The sequence below is a fragment of the Triticum urartu genome, chromosome 5 (assembly GCF_003073215.2).
Source record: "Triticum urartu cultivar G1812 chromosome 5, Tu2.1, whole genome shotgun sequence".
Classification (NCBI taxonomy): domain Eukaryota; kingdom Viridiplantae; phylum Streptophyta; class Magnoliopsida; order Poales; family Poaceae; genus Triticum; species Triticum urartu.
The window spans coordinates 227382307-227405834 of record NC_053026.1 but is presented as its reverse complement, the minus strand read 5'-3'; positions in this window follow the sequence as shown (position 1 = coordinate 227405834).

The following is a 23528-nucleotide window of genomic DNA, read 5'->3' as shown; positions in this document are numbered from 1 at the left end:
CTGAGGAACAATGTGAAGATTAAGCTTCCGAAATTCCTCATGGAGAAGTGGTTGACCTTGTTGTAACATCAAGTTGTTACAATAGGATTTACGACTTAGTGCATCAGCCATAACATTTGCTTTTCCCGGGGTGTAAGTTATCCCTAAGTCGTAATCTGAGATCAACTCGACCCAACGTCTTTGCCTGAGGTTCAAATACGGTTGGGTGAAGATATATTTCAGACTTTGGTGATCGGTGAAGATCTCGCAACGATTACCGAGAAGGTAATGTCGCCAAGTTTTAAGTGCATGGACTACAGCTGCAAGTTCTAGATCATGTGTGGGATAGTTATCCTCATATGGACGCAACTGTCGAGAAGCGTAGGCAATCACATGACGATCTTGCATGAGTATGCAACCTAGTCCTTGTCGCGAGGCGTCGCAATAAATAATGAAGTCCTTGGAGAAATCTGGTGGCACCAGTACGGGAGTAGATGTCAGGCGTCTTTTCAGTTCCTGAAAGCTGAACTCGCACTGTGGGGTCCACTCGAACTTTTTATCTTTCTTGAGGAGTTCAGTTAGAGGTTTAGCAACCTTGGAGAAATTCTCGATGAAGCGGCGATAGTAGCTCGCTAAGCCAAGGAAACTCCGAACTTGCTTGACCGTCTCAGGAGTTGTCCAATCAAGGACATCTTGAACTCGCTCGGGATTGACAGCAATACCCTTACCAGAGATTACATGGCCTAGGTAGGTCACTTCTGGCAACCAAAATTCATATTTGGAGAATTTGGCATAAAGGCGATGCTCTCGATGTTTCGTCAATACCAGCCTTAGATGTTCGGCATGTTCTTTCTCATTCTTGGAGTAGATGAGTATATCGTCAAGGTATACCACGACGAATTTATCCATATACTCCATGAAGATCGAGTTCATTAACCGAGAGAAGGTGGATGGGGCATTGGTTAAACCGAAGGACATGACGGTGTACTCGTATTGGCCATAACGAGTAACAAAGGCCGTTTTGGGAATGTCATCATTTTTTATTTTGATTTGATGGTAGCCCAACCTCAAATCCATTTTGGAAAAGACTGAGGATCCAGCGAGCTGATCATACAGATCGTTCATCCTGGGGAGCGGATACTTGTTCTTGATAGTGACCAAGTTGACAGGTCGGTAATCTACAACCATCCGAGTTCCATCCTTCTTCTTGACGAAGAGGACGGGGCAAGCCCATGGAGAAGAACTAGGACGGATGAAACCCTTTTTAAAGGACTCCTCGAGTTGTTTCTTAAGTTCAGCTAGTTCTAGGGGTGCCATCTTATAAGGTCTTCTAGAAATTGGAACGGTTCCTGGTACAAGATCTATCACGAACTCGACATCCCTGTCAGGTGGAACACCTGGCAATTCTTCTGGAAAGACATTCGGGAAGTCACGGACTACCGGAATATCTTCAAGGCCTGGATGGGGGTTGGCATTTCGGGAGTAAAGCTGGTGCTTGGCCACTCGAGTTAAGACATTGACTGTCTTGCCCGATGCGTGAGTAAGTTGAACAGTTCTAGTGGCACAATCAATCTTAGCATAGTGGGCTGACATCCAGTCCATACCCAAGATGATGTTTATGTCCGAGGACTTGAGAGCTATTAGTGATGCAAGGAAGACAAGTCTATCAACAAGAATTTCATTCCCATGGCTTACTCTAGAAGTTTGCCATCTAGAGCCAGGGGTTTGAATTTCCATGGTGGTGGGCATGTCACAGAATGTCGTGTTATGCAATCCAGCATAGCTCTCAGATATGACTGAATGAGATGCTACAGTATCAAAAAGAACAGATGCCGGATGGCAGTTAACAAGGAGCGTACCAAGGATGATGTTGGGATCATCATGAGTCTCCTCAGCTGAGACATAGTTGACATGGTCACGTGCAGTGGTGGCTGGCTTGGCGTAGTATGTCTTTCTCGCTGGCTTACCACGGCCAACGGACTTTCCAGACTGGTTGGGGGTGTTGTTCTGGGGACACTCTCAAATGTAGTGACCCGGCTCTCCACACTTGAAACATGTCACAACATTGGGGCGTGGAGCAGCATTAGCAGTGGGGCCACCATAGGTCTTAGGCGGTGCAAACTACTGGTTGGGGCGAGGCGCCTCAAAGGATGGCCTCGGAGTGAACCTGGGTAGTAGAGCTGTGTTTGGAATCCACACCCGGCGCTTCTGAGATCAAGAGCCGGATGAAGAACCAAAGTCACGGGAGTGCTTACGTGAAGCGTCATAGTCAGTTTGACCTGTCTCAGCACTGATGGCCTTATTGACCAGCTTCTGGAAGGAGGTGCAATCGTGCAGACGGAGATCACGGCGAAGCTCGGGGCTAAGTCCCTTATGGAACCTTGTCTGCTTCTTGGCATCGGTGGATACCTCTTCAGGAGCATAACCTGCCAGATTTCCAAACTCACGGCTGTATGCATCCACGGTCAGTCTGCCTTGGGTGAAATTATAGAATTCTTCCCGCTTACGATCCATGAGACCCTCCGGAATGTGATGCTCATGGAAAGCCTCACTGTATTCAGCCCAAGTAGTGATTTGGCCAGCCGGGCGCATCGCCTCAAAGTTTTCCCACCAAAGGCTAGCAGGGCATTCAAGGTGATAGGCAATGTAGGTAACCTTATGAGCTTCGGCTACGTTGGAAGAACGTAGCTTATGGGTGATGCTGCGAAGCCAATCATGCGCATCGAGGGGCTCGAAGGAATGATTAAACTTCGGTGGGTACAACTTGACAAAGTCATTGATTGACACCAAGTCGTTCCTCTGATGACGTGCAGTATTCTGCTCAATCCGCTCTAGCAAGCGGTTAGTCTCACGCTTGTTTCTTTCTGCATCCAACATAACTTCGGCCAGAGAAGGCGGGTGAGGCAGATTCTCATCCCTAGCTACACTGACTTCACCCTGCTCTGGGGCAGCAGGGTTGCTGCGGGTGTTCACCATCCTAGGAAAAACAAGACAACGGTTTAGACAAGGATGGCACAATCTTGGCAAGGAAGTGCGGAATGTAATGGATAACAACGAATGTTGAGATGTTCATTTGCACGACATGGTAATATAGAAATTGCCATATATATACCATCGATCATACACACCGTACATAGTTTAGTACAAGCCCAAGGTAGAGTACAACTACAGTGAAAGACGTTACATCTCATCGGAGGCATTCCAAGCTCCTATACATTATTTTTCTACACCTCCGGAACGTGATACACACCAAGTCGTATCCCACAAGTCACGCAGGACTGTGGAGAATACAACTATTTCAATACTAATGAAGCTACTACCAACTCAGACGTTTCTGTAGTAATCTTCATAGGGATCACCACCATGTCCTGGGAGCTGAACATGATCATCTGGAAATAGTTGGTCCTGTGGAGCTTGTGGTCCATAGGGACTCGGATGTGGCCTTGGTCCAACAAACGGTGGCAGACGGGGTCCACGGGGAGGGGTGATGCCTCCTACATCACGCCAGTACATACAATCTGGCAGACCAGACCGCACGGGGTACAAGTCCCTCATGTCCATATGCACAGCCTGCACGGCAGGTGCAAACCGTGTTAGAGTGGTCTAGTGGTCAGAACGAGAGTTGAAGAGCTCTAGTTAAAAAGGCAAGATTTTCACGGTCCTTGTCCTCAAGCATCTCTGCGGTGGTGCGGAGTAGTGAATCCTCATGTGTAGAGTCACAGTACATAGCCTGATACTACCCTTATGCCCAGGGAGTGATGCTGGCATGTAGCGGAAATCAGTGTTCCGAAGCAAGGCAGTTCTGGCTCGTATGATAGTCATCATCGAGTAAGCTGCGTCCTGCATGGACATCTCGACGGTAACCCCAAGTCCATAAGAGCAATGGAGGGGTTCAGTAGCTCCAGGATAAGAAGGGTATATCCTAATTGTACAAAGGTATTGGCTCTGATTGAATTCTCGAAACTGCTCCTCGACGGTATACTCAGGATACCATTGATAGCCTATCTCGACCATCACTCGGACCAGCATGGCCGTGTGACCAGGTACATCGAGGCACCAGGTCAGACGAACCACTTGATTCTGGGAACGGGTGGCCATCTGAAAGCACGAAGAAAAAAAATGAAAAGGCATTAGAATTTTCTAGGAGAAATCGGACAGCATAACGGCTGTAAATGCTCAGAAAAATATTTGAGACATTCAGAACAGTTGGCAAAACCACTCAACAACATCATATCAAGGTGGTTCAACTGACAACATACTAAAAGTTGTAGAAACTGAACTGAGGCTTGTAACCAACAATCCTATAAGTTACTATGGATTAATAACACGTGAACCTGATAGAGAGAAGAGAGCCTAGTCCTTAACCCACGTAGAATGAGAAGATAATGACTCAGATCAGAGGGCATAAGGTAAATAAGTAAAAAGAGCCTTACGTTCCCTCCCACAATCAATTCCCCTACATATAACTAAAGCATTTCTAGACTCGACATCGACCGGTTTTGCTCAACAAACCTACATGCAGTCCGGCTTTGATGCCAACGCTGTTAGGACCCCGATTCTAAGTCACACGGATCTAGCCTGTAACACCTCATATCACTTTTCGGCCTCATGCACGGTATTCCCATGGGTGTGGCCTTACCATGGCCCGGGACCGTTTGCGCCTTTTGGCTCACGTATATGATAGTGTCGCTAGCATCCATATGACAGAGAACCCGGGCCGACATGGCTAGTCGTGAACCCAAAGCGGCACAAACTTATGGGGACATGCATACATGAATCAACATCGAGCGTGTCGGTTAGCAGCGTGTGAATCCGGGCTGTAGCACTGGGCTAACAGGACTCCGGGAACCCGGGCTGTAGCAGGCTAGGCAGGACTCTGGATGTCACCGCGTGACATTTCCCCGAAGGGACAGACATGGGAATGAAGTGAAACACATGCCGGCCAGTCAAGTTTCCGGAGCAGTAGTGCTGGGCTAGCAGGAAGTGAGCCGAGCTGTAGCGGACTACTATGGCTCATGGAAGCACCAGACTACATTTCCCCATAAGAGAGGCTGCCAAGGATAAACAACTAGATTGTCGGATCCCACACATACCAAGCATTTCAATCATACACACAATATGCTCGATATGTGTAAATACAACACGGCATCACAAGAAAACTCTACAACTCAAGTACTTTATTTAAGGGCTCCGGAGAGCCATACATAACATGTTCATACAGGTAGGGGTCACATGACCCGACACTCAAGTCATACAAGCATTCAAGCACATGCCAAAGCAAACTAGTCTGAGTACAGACACTAGAAAGAAGGAAGGCTTGACGAAGCCTGTCTATCTACATAGGGCCCTCCATGGCTCAGAATCACCACATGGGTGGCAAGTCACTCATCGACGTCGAGATCTACGTAAAACCCGTCGGAGGGGGCGGTGTTGTCGTCTCAAAACAGTAATTAAAGCAACATGAGTACAAAGGTACTCAGCAAGTCTAACAACAGATCCTACTATACATGCACATTCTCAAGAAGGTAGTGGAGTTATTGCAGCAAGCTAGCTTTGACTCTTGGCTAAGCTATCCTACGAGACACCACTTGTAAATGTTTTGCGCACACGAGTCCAGTAATCACCATTACAGTACTCCACCGTGGATCCTCCCTCGTCATCCTACAAGAGGGCCATCCGCGGTACTCACAATTATCTTGAGTCTTTTAGTAGTAACCATTAACTTGTCTATGAACTGTATAGTCAACCAAGTTGTCCTTTACCATGGACGCGGCTATTCGAATAGATGATGTTAACCCTGCAGTGGTGTACTTCTTCATACACGCTCTCACCACTTATCATCGTTTACACGACATGTACTCGGCAACCTTCAAGAGGAAGCCCAACGAGGGTGTTGGCCACGACCTACCTAAACACTCAAGTCTCTAGTCCAGGTCTATCGCCTATACAGGTTCCATCCGCAGGGAGTTCGGCCGAGGTTTCCACATACGGCCCCGAACGATGTGTATAGGGTCCCGAGACACCAAACGGGCGCCCGGCATACCTGGCCACAGTGTATCTACCGCATCATAGCCCACCCCTAGGGTCAGCGCTATGCACGGCTGCCAACACATAACCTATAAACACTAGAAACTAGTTGCAACTCTTGGACAGAGGACTAGGGTGGTTAAGAAGCCGAGAGGGTCAATTAAGGATCCCAATTCATGGTAGTAACTGATTCTTAAATCACACATACAGATCTCAGTTCTTAAGGACGGCCTCAATGAAACAACCCACCATGTACTCCTACATGGCCTCTCATCGATACCTTTACCAAATCATGTTCAACACATCCCTCGCATTATCGACATAATCATTTCACTCTAGCCCATCACCCAGATGAACCAGACCTGACACAACTCTAAGCATAGCAGGCATAGCAAGGTAGGAAACACAGACATGGCTCAATCAACTCCTACACATGCTAGTGGGTTTCATCTAGTTACTGTGGCAATGACAGTTCATGCAGAGGAAAATGGTTCAACTACCGCAGAACACAACAGTTTGAAACGTTGTTGTCTTAAATGCAGTAAATTAGAGCAGGAGCGAGAACATGGGATTGTATCGATATGATCACTGGGGCTACTTGCCTGATGAAGTAGTAGTAGGGTACTGCCCTTCAGTCGGATATTCGAAGGTATCCTTGGAGGCAGAACCTACCACAAAAGACACCACAGAATACAATCATCACATGGCAATATGCAACAATATGATGCATGCTATGACATGGCAATATGATGTGTCTTGGCTAATGCATTGTTAAACATGTTGGTTTGAGTCTATTTGAATCAAAGATTCAAATGAAAGCTCATGTTATTAAGTCATATAAGTGCATTAACTTGTTTCACTTAAACAGCAAGGTTAAAGTGTTCTGTCATGCATGAAACCATTACAGATGGACAAATTGAATTTTTCTGATCAAATTTCATATATAAATCTTTGCATTTGGTGTTACAGATTAATTTCTATGAATTTTTGAAGTTTGTAGTATTTTCTAGAATTTCCTGTAAAAAAATCAATCCAGAAAATACTTATTGTGTCAGCAGTGCGTCAGGGTGACGTCAGCAGGTCAAAGGCGCCAGCCCAGGTCAAACCTGACCAGTGGGTCCCGTCTGTCAGTGTCACAACTAACTAACAAAGTTAGTTAGTGTTACATTAGCACTAATCTAGGTTAGTTAGGGCATGGGCCCACATGTCAGTGAGTCAACCCATTAACTAAATAATTAGTGTTAACTAATCTAGCACTAAACTAAACAGGGGCATAGCCCACATGTCAGTGACCCTGGGGGGGGGGGGGTCAAACTGGGCCACCCGAGGTCAAACCGGGTTAGCGGAGTCAAACTCACCGGCGTTTAGCCACCGGCGAGGCCAGACGCGGCGGGGCAGTGCAGGTTTTGCACTTCGATGACCAAATGGATGGCGGAGACCTCCTACGTGTAGCTGGGAGCAAGCCGCGTCGCGTGGTGGCAGTGGGTGGAGCTGGGGTGGTCGGAAACGGTGCCATCGATGAGCGTTGAGGCTGCCGGAGTCCGGGCGAGGTCGAACTAGTCGCTAGGAGGCACGGCGAGGAGCATGCGGGGGTGCTATGGGCTCCTGCGAGTGCGGTGAAGATGATGACGTGCTCATTTGCGAGCCAACGTGGCTGTGGCCACGACGACGACGTGCGGTGGCGGCGGCGGGTGCGGCCGAGCTTGGTGCGGTCGCGGCGGTGCTCGAGAAGGCAAACGGAGAGGAGGGGGAGGTAGCTGAGCTCACGGCGTTCACGGCAGAGCAGACGGCGAGGTCGGGGATGAGCTGGTGTGGTGGTGACGGTGAAGGGGATCTCCGGCGACGGCGAGGTCGGGCGAGGTTGTTGCGGTGGCTCCAGGGCAAGCGAGCGCTCGGGGCTCGGCTTGCTCGAACGAGAGGAGGGCGGCGGAGCTTCTGGACATAGTGGCGCAGCGCGGGGACGACGGAGAGCGCGGCTACATAGGCGGTGCGGCGGCAGGTGCGTTGGCCATGGCGAGGAGGGGGTGAGAGAGAGAGAGAGGCAGGGGAAGAATGGATTTGTCTGCGAGGTCGAGGCGACGACGTGGAGCTCGCCCAGGTGTCCTCGGGCACGAGCGGCAAGCAGGTGGCGTGCTGGCGAGCTCTCGCGCGCCGGCGTCACCTCCTGCCTGCCTGCCTGGCGGGAGGAAGCAACTGGCTGGCACGGACCAGCACAGTGCTGGGCCACCAGGTGGGCCGGGAGGTGGGCTGCGGCCAAGTAAGCGGTTTTTCTTTTATTTCTGTAAGTTTGTGACATTTCTAAAAATACCTAGGCATCTCCAAAAATCACCAAACTGCACATGCTCACTGTATGGAACATAACCAACATGGAACATTTCAGTATGGGATTATTTGGACATTTAAAATATTTACTAGCATTTAAATGCCCAAATGCAAGTTTCATATGATTTAATTCAATGATCTTGTGATGACCTAGAAAAATGTGAACCCATTTTGTCAGAGGTTCTAACCCAAGACAAAAAGGGTGGACTTTTTAGAAGGGCATTTCAGGTTCATTGAAAATGATTTTATTAAACCCTAGCTGTTTTCAGGGGGTGCTAGGGGTTCTGTCATCCCCATTTCAAGTTTCCGGAAAAGTAAACATGATGCAACACTCTAATGCATGAACTAGCTAGGATGTGACATGACCGATCCTCAGTACTGAACGTACGGCACCTCCGCGTTCAGCACACGTTTAGCTCGGTGACGCCCCGTGAACTCACGTTCTAGTAGAGCTTCCGGGAAGAGCTTCGTCAGCACGACGGCGTGGTGAAGGTGTTGATGAAGCTACTGACGCAGGGCTTCGCCTAAGCACTGCTACGATATGACTGAGGTGGATTATGGTGGACGGGGGCACCGCACACGGCTAAGAGATCAATAATCAATTGTTGTGTCTCCAAGGGGTGCCCCCCTCCCCGTATATAAAGGAGTGGAGGAGGAGGAGGGGGCCGGCCTCCTATGGCGCGCCCCATGAGGAGTCCTACTCCCACCGGGAGTAGGACTACCCCCTTCCAAGTAGGAGTAGGAGAGGAGAAGGAAGGGGGAGAAGGAAAGGGGGGCGCCACCCCCCTCCTTGTCCAATTCGGACTAGAGGGGGAGGGGGCGCGCGGCTGCCCTGGCCACCCCTCCTCTTCTCCCACTAAGGCCCATTAGGCACAATATACGGTAACCCCCCGGTACTCTAGTATATGTCTGAAACCTCCCGAAACACTTTCGGTGTCCGAACATAGTCGTCCAATATATCAATCTTTACGTCTCGACCATTTCGAGACTCCTTGTCATGTCTGTGATCATATCCGGGACTTCGAACTACCTTCGGTACATCAAAACACAAAAAATCATAATACCGGTCGTCACAGAACTTTAAGCGTGCAGACCCTACGGGTTCGAGAACTATGTAGACATGACCGAGACACGTCTCCGGTCAATAACCAATAGCGGAACATGGATGCTCATATTGGTTCCTACATACTCTACAAAGATCTTTATCGGTCAAACCACATAACAACATACGTTGTTCCCTTTGTCATCGGTATGTTACTTTCCCGAGATTCGATCGTCGGTATCGCAATACCTAGTTCAATCTCGTTACTGGAAAGTCTCTTTACTCGTCCCGCAATGCATCATCCCGTAACTAACTCATTAGTCACATTGCTTGCAAGGCTTGTAGTGATGTGCGTTACCGAGAGGGCCCAGAGATACCTCTCCGACAATCGGAGTGACAAATCCTATTCTCGATATATGCCAACTCAATGAACACCATCGGACACACCTGTAGAGCACCTTTATAATCACCTAGTTATGTTGTGACGTTTGGTAGCACACAAAGTGTTCTTCTGGTAATCGGGAGTTGCATAATCTCATAGTCATAGGAACATGTATAAGTTATGAAGAAAGCAATAGCAGTAAACTAAACAATCAAGTGCTAAGCTAACGGAATGGGTCATGCCAATCACATCATTCTCTTGATGATGTGATCCCGTTAATCAAATGACAACTCATGTCTATGGTTAGGAAACTCAACCATCTTTGATCAACGTGCTAGTCAAGTAGAGGCATACTAGTGACACTATGTTTGTCCATGTATTCACACATGTATTATGTTTCCGGTTAATACAATTATAGCATGAATTATAAACATTTATCATGATATGAGGAAATAAATAATAAATTTATTATTGCCTCTAGGGCATATTTCCTTCAGTCTCCCACTTGCACTAGAGTCAATAATCAAGATTACATAGTAATGATTCTATCACCCATGGAGTCTTGGTGCTGATCATGTTTTGCTCGTGGAAGAGGCTTAGTCAACGCGTCTGCAACATTCAGATCCGTATGTATCTTGCAGATATCTATGTCTCCCACCTGGACTTGATCCCGCTTGGAATTGAAGCGTCTCATGATGTGCTTGGTTCTCTTGTGAAATCTGGATTCCTTTGGGTAACGCCCCGAGACCGATGTTCCAGGTGTCTTCCAGTTATTCGCTATTGTTGCCTTGTCATTTGCTTGCGTGTTGCATCTTGCCATGTCATCATATGCATTTGCATCATCATGTTTTCAAAACTTGCATCTGTCAGGGTTTCCCAGTTCATTCCGCTGTCCATTCTGAGCCCAGACACACTTGCATGCGCTCGCGGCACGTCTGAGATATATTTATAAGTGGCCGGAGAATGTTCTCAGAATGGGATGAAAGTTGGCGTGCTGTGTTTTTATGTTTTCAGTAGGTCACATGCCAAGTTTCATCGCATTCGGAGTCTGTTTGACGCCCCAACGGATAACTATAGCGGCATTATAGCCGGTCTATCGTCGGACGTTTTCTGTCTCCGGAAACGGTTGTCGGGTTGCATTCCCCCTCTCTCTTCTCAATCCAACCACACACTTGACCTCGTTCGCCTAACCCCTCTTTGCACAGTGCATCGACCCCTCGCACATGTCTGAAACTGTCCCGAACCCGACCCAGACAGTCGTCACTGTTGCATCCGGATCATCCCCAAACATCCCTAAAATATCTCCGTTTTCTTATTTGGGCTCTTTACCTATTTTTTTCTCGACCGTCCGATTGCGATCGGAGGGACGAAGTAGTCCCTAACCTTATCCGTGATGTATATATTCGTCTACCCCAAGTCAATTTGACAAACCCTAGATTCTAGCCTTCTTTGTCCCATCGCGCCGCCGCTAGCCAACCACTCGCTCTCCTTCCTCGGGATCCATCCCGCTCCACCTCGTCTTCAGCGCCCGACCAACTAGCGTAGCCGCCGCGCATCCACCCAGATCCAGCCATCCAAAGCGAGCCTGGCCGTCGGATTCAGATCCAGCGACCAGGAGGCTTCCACACGCACGGCCCCGAGCCTCCCGCAGCGCTCGATCCGATCTGGATCGAAGCAGCCATCTTCATCCGTGCGCCACTCCTCTGCCATCACCGGCCTCCCCCGCATGGGAGTGCCACCGTCGGCCACTTGCTGCATCGCCAGGCCAGCCTCCTGTCTCCTCCTTCCCCTTCCATTCCCTCCTTCCTCTCTCCATCCCGTAACTCTCTCCACCTCCCTTTGTTTTCTCTCATAGGGAGAGCAAGGCGCGTCGGCCTCCATGGATTTCGCATCGGAGCTCCATCCATGTTGGATCCCCCTCTTCGACCTCCGCTGACTTCGTTCCACGCCTCCCTGTGCTCGCCGGGACCGCACCCTGCACCGGTGCCCATCGTCGCTTCCCGCACCAACCTCCCCTCCCAAGCTCCTCGCGTTGACCGCTCCATGCCTCGCGTTGCGCCCAAGTCCCTCGTGGCTCCACCGTAAACTGGTCCTTGCCGGCCTTCCCTGCACGCCCCCGTCCTGTTTTCTTCCCGGCGAGAGCCTCGCCTCTGGTTCGTCCGGTTTGAGTGAGCGATGTCGTTCCCCCTGCGTTAACCGGCGCCAAGTTCCCTTGTGCCTAGACACGCTCGATCCCGTTGACCATGCCCCTGCTTCGTCCATCGCCTGGGCCTCCTACAATGAACCGGGCCCAGGCCCATGGTGAGCTGCCTCCCCCCACCGCCTGTTCCTGTTGGCCCGACTACAGTTTCAGCCCGACTGTGTTTTTTTCCAGTCCAACGAATTTCCAAATTTTCCAGAGAACAGCAGTTTTGCAGATTCGCCCCTCATATTCATGCATTAATAACTCCACAACCGTGCACCGGATTAAAATGATTTATATATGCTAAATGACTAGAATTTCATCTAGTTTCATAATATGCAACTTTCACCCATGTTTAAAATGCTTCAAATGTTGTTTGTTTACATTTGCTCTAATGCCAGGTTAAAATGAATTATTTCATAACTAAATAACCATAGCTCAATTTTAGATAAACTTTATATGTAAATGGGGTAGAAAAATGCCTAGTTTAACATGGTGGAATTACTTCGCATGTTTAATAACCCTAAAATCGTGTATAGGGAAGAACAATACCAACCTTAAAATATGCACATGGGGATTTTCCGGAATTGTTGTTTGTTGTTCCGGCCTCATTTCAATTGCTTAGATAGTATAGTTTTCATATGCTTCACCTATTGCCATGCTAACCAACATTTAATATTGTTGAGTACATTAACGGGAGAGAACTAAATAAGTCATGTGGTGTTCCGTCAATATGCAACTCGTTGCATATTGAGCTCCACTTAATTTGTAGTATTGTTTGTGCACTTTGCCATGCCATGCCTTATAAAACCGGACATGCATCATACTTGGTTGTGCATCATGCCATGTTTATGTGATGGTTGTTTACTATGTTGCTTCCTTTTTTCCGGGTTGCCTCTCTCGTTAGCTTCGGTTTCGTTCCGGAGTTATGAGGATCCGTTCGGCTACGTCCGTTTGTGTCCTTCATGGACTCGTTCTTCTTCCTTGCAGGATCTCAGGCAAGATGACCATACCCTTGAAATCACTTCTATCTTTGCTTGCTAGTTGTTCGCTCCCTTATTGCCATGTCAAGCCTCTAACCTACCTCTCCTAGCAAACCGTTGTTTGGCTAAGTTACCGCTTTTGCTCAGCCCCTCTTATAGCGTTGTTAGTTGCAGGTGAAGTTGAAGTTTGCTCCATGTTGGAACATGGATATGTTGGGATATCACAATATCTCTTATTTGATTAATGCATCTATATACTTGGTAAAGGGTGGAAGGCTCGGCCTTATGCCTGGTGATTTGTTCCATTCTTGCCGCCCTAGTTTCCGTCGTACTGGTGTTATGTTCCTTGATTTTGCGTTCCTTATGAGGTTTGGTGTTATGGGAACCCCTTGACAGTTCGCTTCGAATAAAACTCCTCCAGCAAGGCCCAACCTTAGTTTTACATTTGCCTAAAAACCTAAGCCTTTTTCCCTTGGGTTTCCGGAGCCCGAGGGTAATCTTTATTTATAACCCCCCGGGCCAGTGCTTCTCTAAGTGTTGGTCCGAACTAGATCCCCTTGCAGCGCCACCTCGGGGAAACTTGAGGGCTGGTTGTAGTTGTACGGACCGCTCATCCGGTGTGCCCTGAGAACAAGATATGTGCAGCTCCTATCAGGATTTGCCGGCACATTCGGGCGGCTTTGGTAGTCTTGTTTTACCATTGTCGAAATGTCTTGTAATCGGGATTCTGAGACTGATCGGGTCTTTTCAAGAGAAGGAATATCCTTCGTTGACCATGAGAGCTTGTGATGGGCTAAGTTGGGACACCCCTGCAGGGTATAAACTTTCGAGAGCCGTGCCCGCGGTTATGTGGCAGATGAGAATTTGTTAATATCCGGTTGTAGAGAACTTGACACTTGACATAATTAAAATGCATCAACCGCATGTGTAGCCGTGATGGTCTCTTTCCGGCGGAGTCCGGGAAATGAACACGGTTCTTGTGTTATGTTTGTGCGTAAGTAGTTTCAGGATCACTTCTTGATCACTTCTAGCTTCTCGACCGTTGCATCGCTTCTCTTCTCGCTCCTATTTTCGTATGTTAGCCACCATATATGCTTAGTGCTTGCTGCAGCTCCACCTCACTACCTTCTCCTACCCATAAGCTTAAATAGTCTTGATCTCGGGGTGTGAGATTGCTGAGTCCTCGTGACTCACATATACTTCCACACATTTGCAGGTGCCGATGATACCAGTGCGGGTGACGCAGCCGAGCTCAAGTGGGAGTTCGATGAAGATCTTGATCGTTGTTTTGTGTCTTTTCCGGTTGATCGGTAGTGGAGCCCAGTTGGGACAATCGGGTATCTAGCATTTGGGGTTGTCTTCTTTTATTTCGGTTTCATAGTCGGACCTTGATTGTACTCTGGATGATGTATGTTTACTTGTATTTGTGTGAAGTCACGATTATAAGGCAACTATGTATCCCTTTCTTATTCAGTACATGGGATTGTGTGAAGATTACCCCACTTGCGACTAAACTACCATGCAGCTATGCCTCTAAGTCGTGCCCCGACACGTGGGAGATATAGCCCCATTGTGGGTGTTACAAGTTGGTATCAGAGCCATCTCCGACTTAGGAGCCCCTTGCTTGATCGAATCGATGACGTTGTTGAGTCTAGACCAAAAAGTTTTGAGTCTTAGGATTATATATATCGGAGAGTATGATTCTTTTTACTCCTCAGTCCCTTCGTCGCTCTGGTGAGGCCTCCTGACGTAGAAGCTTTAATTCTCCTCTCCTCAAATTTCACGATTTTTTTTCTTGGGATCACACGGGTATCTTGGAATAATTCCGATAGTCTTGTGATGAGAACATTGTTCTTGGTGCCTCTTGACATTTAGGGGTTGTGGCAGTGTCCCGGGGAGTTGAGCTCCAAGGTGTTGTCATCACAATTTTATCGTTGCAGTTCTGGAATACCTTAGTTTCGCCGACATCGAAAATCTCTTTTATGCAGTTGTTGGTGAGATAACCTCGACGCCACCCAGTACTGGGCGGGAGTTTGGGAGTATTTCCATAACCTGTATAACGGATGCTTTTCGAAGGTTGAGGTACATGATTTCCGAAGGTTTCTTGGTTATGTGTTGAAGGATGGATACAACTAGATGTAGGAATTGTTAGTTTGGGTGAGATATTATGCTTCCCCTGTATCCCCAACACCCGATTGCATAACCAGAAAGTTTCGGGAGTTTTATAAGTGGGAATTCAAGTATCTCCTAGGATATCTTTCCGACAGATGTATGATATGAAATTGGGGTTCGATGTCTAGTGGTCCGCCTATCCACGGTTGGTTTTACAGTGGTCTCGTTGTGTCCTAAAGAGTCTTTGGCTATGCTGACTCGGGGACGCTTCGTATGTCATGTGCACTGCCTTGTACATTATGGTGTTGTATGATCGAGCCCGTGTGGGCCCCACCGCGAAAACTTCAGATGAAATCTCTATCATATGTTTGTTCCGGCTTATTCTGCAAGCCAATCCTTTGTTTTGTTTTGGTTTGCGGTATTCGAGTTGCTTCAATGTCAAGTGTTGAATCCATACTTTTTCCTAAATGGTGTTCTCATATTTCTATGGGAATACTAATGCTTCTTGATCATCGAGTTTGTCATCTCAATTTCTTCTCAACTGGTGTTCTCCTCTTCAAGTGGATCTGATCATTTTCAACATCCGCAAGATCAATTCTAAGTTTTCTCTACGGTATCCTTTCCATCTGCCCAAGTTGCCTTTGTTTTTCCCGCCCTCCCACCCTTTTTCTTCAAGGACTCAGATTTATTAATCAAGTATCCTTTTATTGATGGGAAGCCTCTCCATTCTTTTTCGACAATGTTCTTTTCCGGTGATTCTCAGGAAGATACTAACGGAGCATCAAGTTTGTCATTCTTCTTTCGTTTCCTCTCCGGTGGATTCAATTCAAGCTTTGTTGATCGTGTTTTCATTCCTAATCCATTCAAGATTTCTTGAGGTTGTCATCTCTTTTGAGCCATGTAATTCAACCGGTGCGATCTCTCTTCAAAATCATTCTAAAGGTGTATCTTTTGAGTGGGCCCTAACCCACAGGACTTTTCCCAGGATCTTACCTAACTCTTCTAATTTTTACGAAGTTATTCTCAAATTCATTTCAAAGTATGACGTAAGTATGAATTGTCATCAGTCATATGTCTTTCTCTAAGATCTCTCAAATTCTTTCCATTGTTGGCTCAACCTATTCGCTTTTGATTCTCCTGGAGTGTCTAAACAATTCATGGTGGTGTTTCTCGTCATCATTCTCGGATTTTGAAGACCAAAGTGGAGTTCCTCTTAAATCCTTAACCATTTTTTTTCAAAGATGTGTTGTTCAAGCTTGATAACATCCTCTCATAATTGTTTTTTATTGTGAGAATTCTTTTCATACCCATCCGAAGCATTTCAGGAGTCTTTTCAGTTTGATTCTCCGGAGGCCATCATTTCAAAAAAATTATTCATTCTCAACATTTAGATCTCATTCCCGAATTCTACCGGTCGGTGCATCGTTCAAATATCCTCTAATAAGTTCATGATCTCTTCGGTCTCATGTATTTATATTCTCTCAAGTATCCTCGTTCTTTTTATAATTCTTCCTGGTGTTTCTTTATCTTTTCTTCATTCATTTCCAATTCTTATGGTGGTTCGTTCAAGAGTTCTCTTCCTTGGTTATCATATCAATTCATTCGTTCTTTCCAATCCTACCGGTGGTTCATTGAAGTCCTTCTCAAGTTGCGCTATATCTCTCTTAATTCTTTCTACGAGAATAAGTAGTATGCCAAATCTGTTGCTTATCATAAATTTAAATTGGTGAAGGATACACATAACATAATTCTTATTCTTGTTTCATCCAAGTGTTTAATTCTTTCTTTCGGAGTTCATTCATTTTATCAATTCTCGGTTTCAATTGTTTCATCTTTTCTTTTCCATAGTTCCAAGTTTTCTCGGTTATATCATCACGAAGCTCCATCTAATCATTGCAGGGCTTCAATCTTATTCTTTCATCCTTCACTTCTTTTGATCATTCTTTTATTACCGGATTTCTACATGGAGGCTCAACATGGTGGTTCGTCAAGGGTTTCTTTCATTCTTCAAATGTTATTCAAGTTTTCTCTCGGAATTAAGATCCGCCAAGCTATACTCTAAAATAAACATGGTGTTCAACACATGTCTTCTTTTGAGGAGTTCAAGCATTCTTCATATTGCATTCCTAAGTGCAATTATTTCATATCTCATCTTTTGAGGTGGTGTTATGTCATTGTTGATAATTTCCCTTCGTGTTTCATGATTCACAAGTTTTCAAGAGTGACATATCTTAAATCCATCATTTTCAATTCATTCAAGTCATCTTTTCAACCAATCAATCTCTTCATTGGAGTTATCTTGGGTTATATTTCATCTAAAGCCTTCCATTGGGAGTGTTGCTATTTATGGTGCACATAAATTACCCAAGTCCTTCATTCATCCTTCCGGGTGAAATAAACTTCTCGTCTCCTTGTTGGTATCAATCCAATCTATTGTTTTCGGTGGCAGAATTCCACCTCAGTTTTGAGATGTTTTCCATAAGCCCACAACAAGCTTACTCTTTTCGTTGTTGGTTTTCCAACAACTCCGTTCGACCCTTCTCCTAAAGATGCTTTTTCAAGCTCATTTGAGGTAGAAGTTGTTGTTTTCTCCTCCGTTATTTTGATTCCATTCTTACTTTTGTTCCGGAGGCATGGTGAGGGTGCTCTTTTCACTCATCATCTCAAATTGTGAGGATTGTGTTCTTTTCATTCTTATCCATTTAACCTGAGTGTCGTGTCCTTCATTCAAGTTCTCTCATCTTATCAAGTTTTACCTCCCTTCTCAACCGGAGTGCTGTCTGAAATATTTCTTACCCATTGTGCCATTCTTTCAATAGTTCTGGAGGCAGTGTGTTGTTGATTTCGTCAAGTATCATCCAATCTTCCCAAGTTCATGTTCAATTCCTTACATTTACAGTCGGAGTGTTTTCCAAATTATATCATTCTTATTCCTTCTCTATCTTGTTTTAACCAGAGTGGTTTCAATTCCTATCTTGTCACTTAACCTCAAGGTTCGCGCAATGTTCCTTGTTCCTCTTTTCTAATGGAGTGTTTTTAACTTCGTTCATCTCCATTGTATTCTTCTTTCAATTTGTTCAACCTCTCAAGGTTCACGGTTTCACTCATTTGTCGAAGAAGCAACTTAGTTTTACCTCTTCTCTTCCTCTTCCGTTTCCCTCCAGTGCCATCCTAGATCTCGGGACGAGATCCTCTTGTAGTGGTGGAGTGTTGTAACGCCCCGAGACCGATGTGCTAGGTGTCTTCCAGTTATTCTCTGTTGTTGCCTTGTCATTTGCTTGTGTGTTGCATCTTGCCATGTCATCATGTGCATTGCATCATCATGTTTTCAACACTTGCATCTGTCCGGGTTTCCCAGTTCTTTCCATTTTCCATTCTGAGCCCAGACACAGTCGCACGCGCTCGCGGCACATCCAAGATATTTTTTATAAGTGGCCGGAGAATGTTCTCAGAATGGGATGAAAGTTGGCGTGCGGTGTTTTTATGTTTTCAGTAGGTCACATGCCAAGTTTCATCGCTTTTGGAGTCCGTTTGACGCCCCAACGGTTAACTATAGCGGCATTATAGCCGGTCTATCGTCGGACGTTTCCGGTCTCTAGAAACGGTTGCCGGGTTGCATTCCCCCTCTCTCTTCTCAATCCAACCACACACTTGACCTCGTTCGCCTAACCCCTGTTTGCACAGTGCATCGACCCCTCGCGCATGTCCTAAACTGTCCCGAACCCGACCCTGATAGTCGTCACCGTTGGATCCAGATCATCCCCAAACATCCGTAAAATATCTCCGTTTTCTTATTTGGGCTCTTTACCTTTTTTTTCTCGACCGTCCAATTGCGATTGGAGGGACGAAGTAGTCCCTAACCTTATCCGTGATGTATATATTCGTCCACCCCTAGTCCATTTTCACAAACCCTAGATTCTAGCCCTCTTTGTCCCATCGCACCGCCGCTGGCCAACCACTCCCTCTCCTTCCTCGGGATCTATCCCGCTCCACCTCGTCTTCAGCGCCCGACCAACTAGCGTAGCCGCCGTGCATCCACCCAGATCCAGCCGTCCAAAGTGAGCCTGGCCGTCAGATTCGGATCCAGCGACCAGGAGGCTTCCACACGCACGGCCCCAAGCCTCCCGCAGCGCTCGGTCCGATCTAGATCGAGGCAGCCGTCTTCATCCATGCGCCTCTCCTCTGCCATCACCAGCCTCCCCCGCGCGGGAGCACCACCGTCGACCACTTGCTGCATCGCCAGGCCAGCCTCCTGTCTCCTCCTTCCCCTTCCGTTCCCTCCTTCCTCTCACCATCCCGTAACTCTCTCCTCCTCCCTCTGTTTTCTCTCATAGGGAGAACAAGGCACGCCGGCCTCCATGGATTTTGCACCGGAGCTCAATCCGCGCTCGATCCCCCTCTTCGACCTCCAATGACTTCGTTCCGCGCCTCCCTATGCTTGTTTGGACCGCAGCCCTGCACCGGCGCCCATCGTCGCTTCCCGCACCAACCGCCCCTCCCGAGCTCCTCGCGTTGACCGCTCCGTGCCTCGAATCGCGCCCAAGTCCCTCGCGGCTCCACCGAAAACTGGTCCTCGCCGGCCTTCCCTACACGCTTGCTACCGCCGTCCTGTTTTCTTCCCGGCGAGAGCCTCGCCTCTGCTTCGTCCGGTTTGAGCGAGCGATGCCGTTCCCCCTGTGTTGACTGGCGCCAATTTCCCCTGCGCCTGGACCCGCTCGATCCCGTTGACTGCACCCCTACTTCGTCCACCGCCTGGGCCTCCTATGCTTAACCGGGCCAAGGCCCATGGTGAGCTGCCTCCACCCACCGCCTGTTCCTGTTGGCCCGACTACATTTCAGCCCGACTGTGTTTTTTTCCCAGTCCAGCGAATTTCCAAATTTTCCAGAGAACAACAGTTTTGCAGATTGGCCCCTCATGTTCATGCATTAATAACTCCACAACCGTGCACCGGATTAAAATGATTCATATGTGCTAAATGACTAGAATTTCATATAGTTTCATAATATGCAACTTTCACCCATGTTTAAAATGCTGTTTGTTTACATTTGCTCTAATGCCATGTTAATTTTATAACTAAATAACCATAGTTCCATTTTAAATAAACTTTATATGTAAATGGTGTAGAAAATGCCTAGTTTAACATGGTGGCATTACTTTGCATGTTTAAGAAGCCTAAAATTGTGTTTAGGGCAGAACAGTACCAACCTTAAAATATGCACATGGGGATTTTCCAGAATTGTTGTTTGTTGTTCCGGCCTAATTTAAATTGCTTAGATAGTATAGTTTTCATATGCTTCACCTCTTGCCATGCTAACCAACATTTAATATTGTTGAGTACATAAATAGGAGAGAACTAAATAAGTCATGTGGTGTTCCATCAATATGCAACTCGTTGCATATTGAGCTCCACTTAATTTGTAGAATTGTTTGTGCACTTTGGCAGGCCATGACTCGTAAAACCGGACATGCATCATACTTGGTTGTGCATCATGCCATGTTTATGTGATGGTTGTTTACTATGTTGCTTGCTTGTTTCCGGGTTGCCTCTCTCGTTTCCTTCGGTTTCGTTCCGGAGTTGTGAGGATCCGTTCGGCTACGTCTGTTTGTCTCCTTCATGGACTCGTTCTTCTTCCTCGCGGGATCTCAGGCAAGATGACCATACCCTCGAAATCACTTCTATCTTTGCTTGCTAGTTGTTCTCTCTATCGCTATGTCACGCTACCTACCACTTGTTTATCATGCCTCCCTTATTGCCATGTCAAGCCTCTAACCCACCTCTCCTAGAAAACCGTTGTTTAGCTAAGTTATCGCTTTTGCTCAGCGCCTCTTATAGCGTTGTTAGTTGCAGGTGAAGTTGAAGTTTGCTCCATGTTGTAACATGGATATGTTGGGATATCACAATATCTCTTATTTAATTAATGCACCTATATACTTGGTAAAGGGTGGAAGGCTCGTCCTTATGCCTGGTGTTTTGTTCCACTCTTGCAGCCCTAGTTTCCGTCATACTAGTGTTATGTTCCTTGATTTTGCGTTCCATACACGGTTGGGTGTTATGGGAACCCTTAAAAGTTCACTTTGAATAATACTCCTCCATCAAGGCCCAACCTTGGTCTTACATTTGCCTAAAAACCTAAGCCTTTTTCCCTTGGGTTTCCGGAGCCCGAGGGTCATCTTTATTTTTAACACCCCCAGGCCAGTGCTTCTCTAAGTGTTGGTCCAAACTAGAGCCCCTTGCAGCACCACCTAGGGGAAACTTGAGGGCTGGTTTTAGTTGTATGGACTGCTCATCCGGTGTGCCCTAAGAACGAGATATGTGCAGCTCCTATCGGGATTTGTCGGCACATTCGGGCGGCTTTGTTGGTCTTGTTTTACCATTGTCGAAATGTCTTGTAACCGGGATCGAGACTGATCGGGTCTTTCCGGGAGAAGCAATATCCTTCGTTGACCATGAGATCTTGTGATGGGCTAATTTGGGACACCCCTGCAGGGTATAAACTTTTGAGAGCCATTCCCGCGGTTATGTGGCAGATGGGAATTTGTTAATATCTGGTTGTAGAGAACTTGACAGTTGACTTAATTAAAATGCATCAACCGCGTGTGTAGCCGTGATGGTCTCTTTCCGGCGGAGTCCAGGAAGTGAACATGGTTCTTATGTTATGTTTGTACGTAAGTAGTTTTAGGATCACTTCCTGATCACTTCTAGCTTCTCGACCGTTGCGTTGCTTCTCTTCTCGCTCGTATTTGCGTATGTTAGCCACCATATGTGGTTAGTGCTTGCTGCAGCTCCACCTCACTACCTTCTCCTACCCATAAGCTTAAATAGTCCTGATCTCACGGGTGTGAGATTGCTGAGTCCTCGTGACTCACAGATACTTCCAAACAGTTGCAGGTGCCGATGATACCAGTGCAGGTGACGCAACCGAGCTCATGTAGGAGCTCGATGAAGATCTTGATCGTTGTTTTGTGTCTTTTCCGGATGATCAGTAGTGGAGCCCAGTTGGGACGATCGGTGATCTAGCATTTGGGGTTGTCTTCTTTTATTTTGGTTCCGTAGTCGGACCTTGATTGTACTCTGGATGATGTATGTTTACTTGTATTTGTGTGAAGTGGGGATTGTAAGCCAACTCTGTATCCCTTTCTTATTCAGTACATGGGATTGTGTGAAGATTACTGCTACCTCTTGAGCACTGCATTGGTTTTCCCCGAAGAGGAAGGGATGATGCAGCAAAGTAGCATAAGTATTTCCCTCAGTTTTTGAGAACCAAGGTATCATTCCAGTAGGAGGCTACGCGCGAGTCCCTCATACCTGCACAAAACAAATAAATCCTCGCAACCAACGCGAATAGGGGTTGTCAATCCCTACACGGCCACTTACGAGAGTGAGATCTGATAGATATGATAAGGTAATATTTTTGGTATTTTTTTTGATAAAGATGCAAAGTAAAATAAAGGCAAAGTAAAAAAGCAAAGGTAATAACTAAGTAGTAGGAGATTAATATGATGAAGATAGACCCGGGGACATAGGTTTCACTAGTGGCTTCTCTCGAGAGCATAAGTATTCTACGATGGGTGAACAAATTACTGTTGAGCAATTGACAGAATTGAGCATAGTTATGAGAATATCTAGGTACGATCATGTATATAGGCATCACGTCCGACACAAGCAGACCGACTCCTACCTGCATCTACAACTATTACTCCACTCATCGACCGCTATCTAGCATGCATATAGAGTATTAAGTTAAAAACAGAGTAACGCCTTAAGAAAGATGACATGATGTAGAGGGATAGACTCATGCAATATGATGAAAACCCCATCTTGTTATCCTCGATGGCAACAATACAATATGTGCCTTGCTGCCCCTACTGTCACTGGAAAAGGACATCGCAAGATTGAACCCAAAGCTAAGCACTTCTCCCATTGCAAGAAAGATCAATCTAGTAGACCAAACCAAACTGATAATTCGAAGAGACTTGCAAAGATAACCAATCATACATAAAAGAATTCAGAGAATATTCAAATATTGTTCATAGATAGACTTGATCATAAACCCATAATTCATCTGTCTCAACAAACACACCGCAAAAAGAAGATTACATCGAATAGTTCTCCACAAGCGAGGGGGAGAACATTGTATTGAGATCCAAAAAGAGAGAAGAAGACATCTAGCTAATAACTATGGACCCGTAGGTCTGAGGTAAACTACTCACACTTCATCGGAGGGGCTATGGTGTTGATGTAGAAGCCCTCCGTGATTGATGCCCCCTCCGGCGGAGCTCCGGAACAGGCCCCAAGATGGCTTCTCGTGGATACAAAAACTTGCGACGGTGGAATTACGTTTTTGGCTCTGTATCTGATCGTTTGGGGGTACGTAGGTATATATAGGAGGAAGGAGTACGTCGGTGGAGCAATAGGGGGGCCCACGAGGGTGGAGGGCGCGCCTGGGGGGTAGGTGCGCCCCCTACCTCGTGGCCTCCTCTTTTGTGTCTTGACGTAG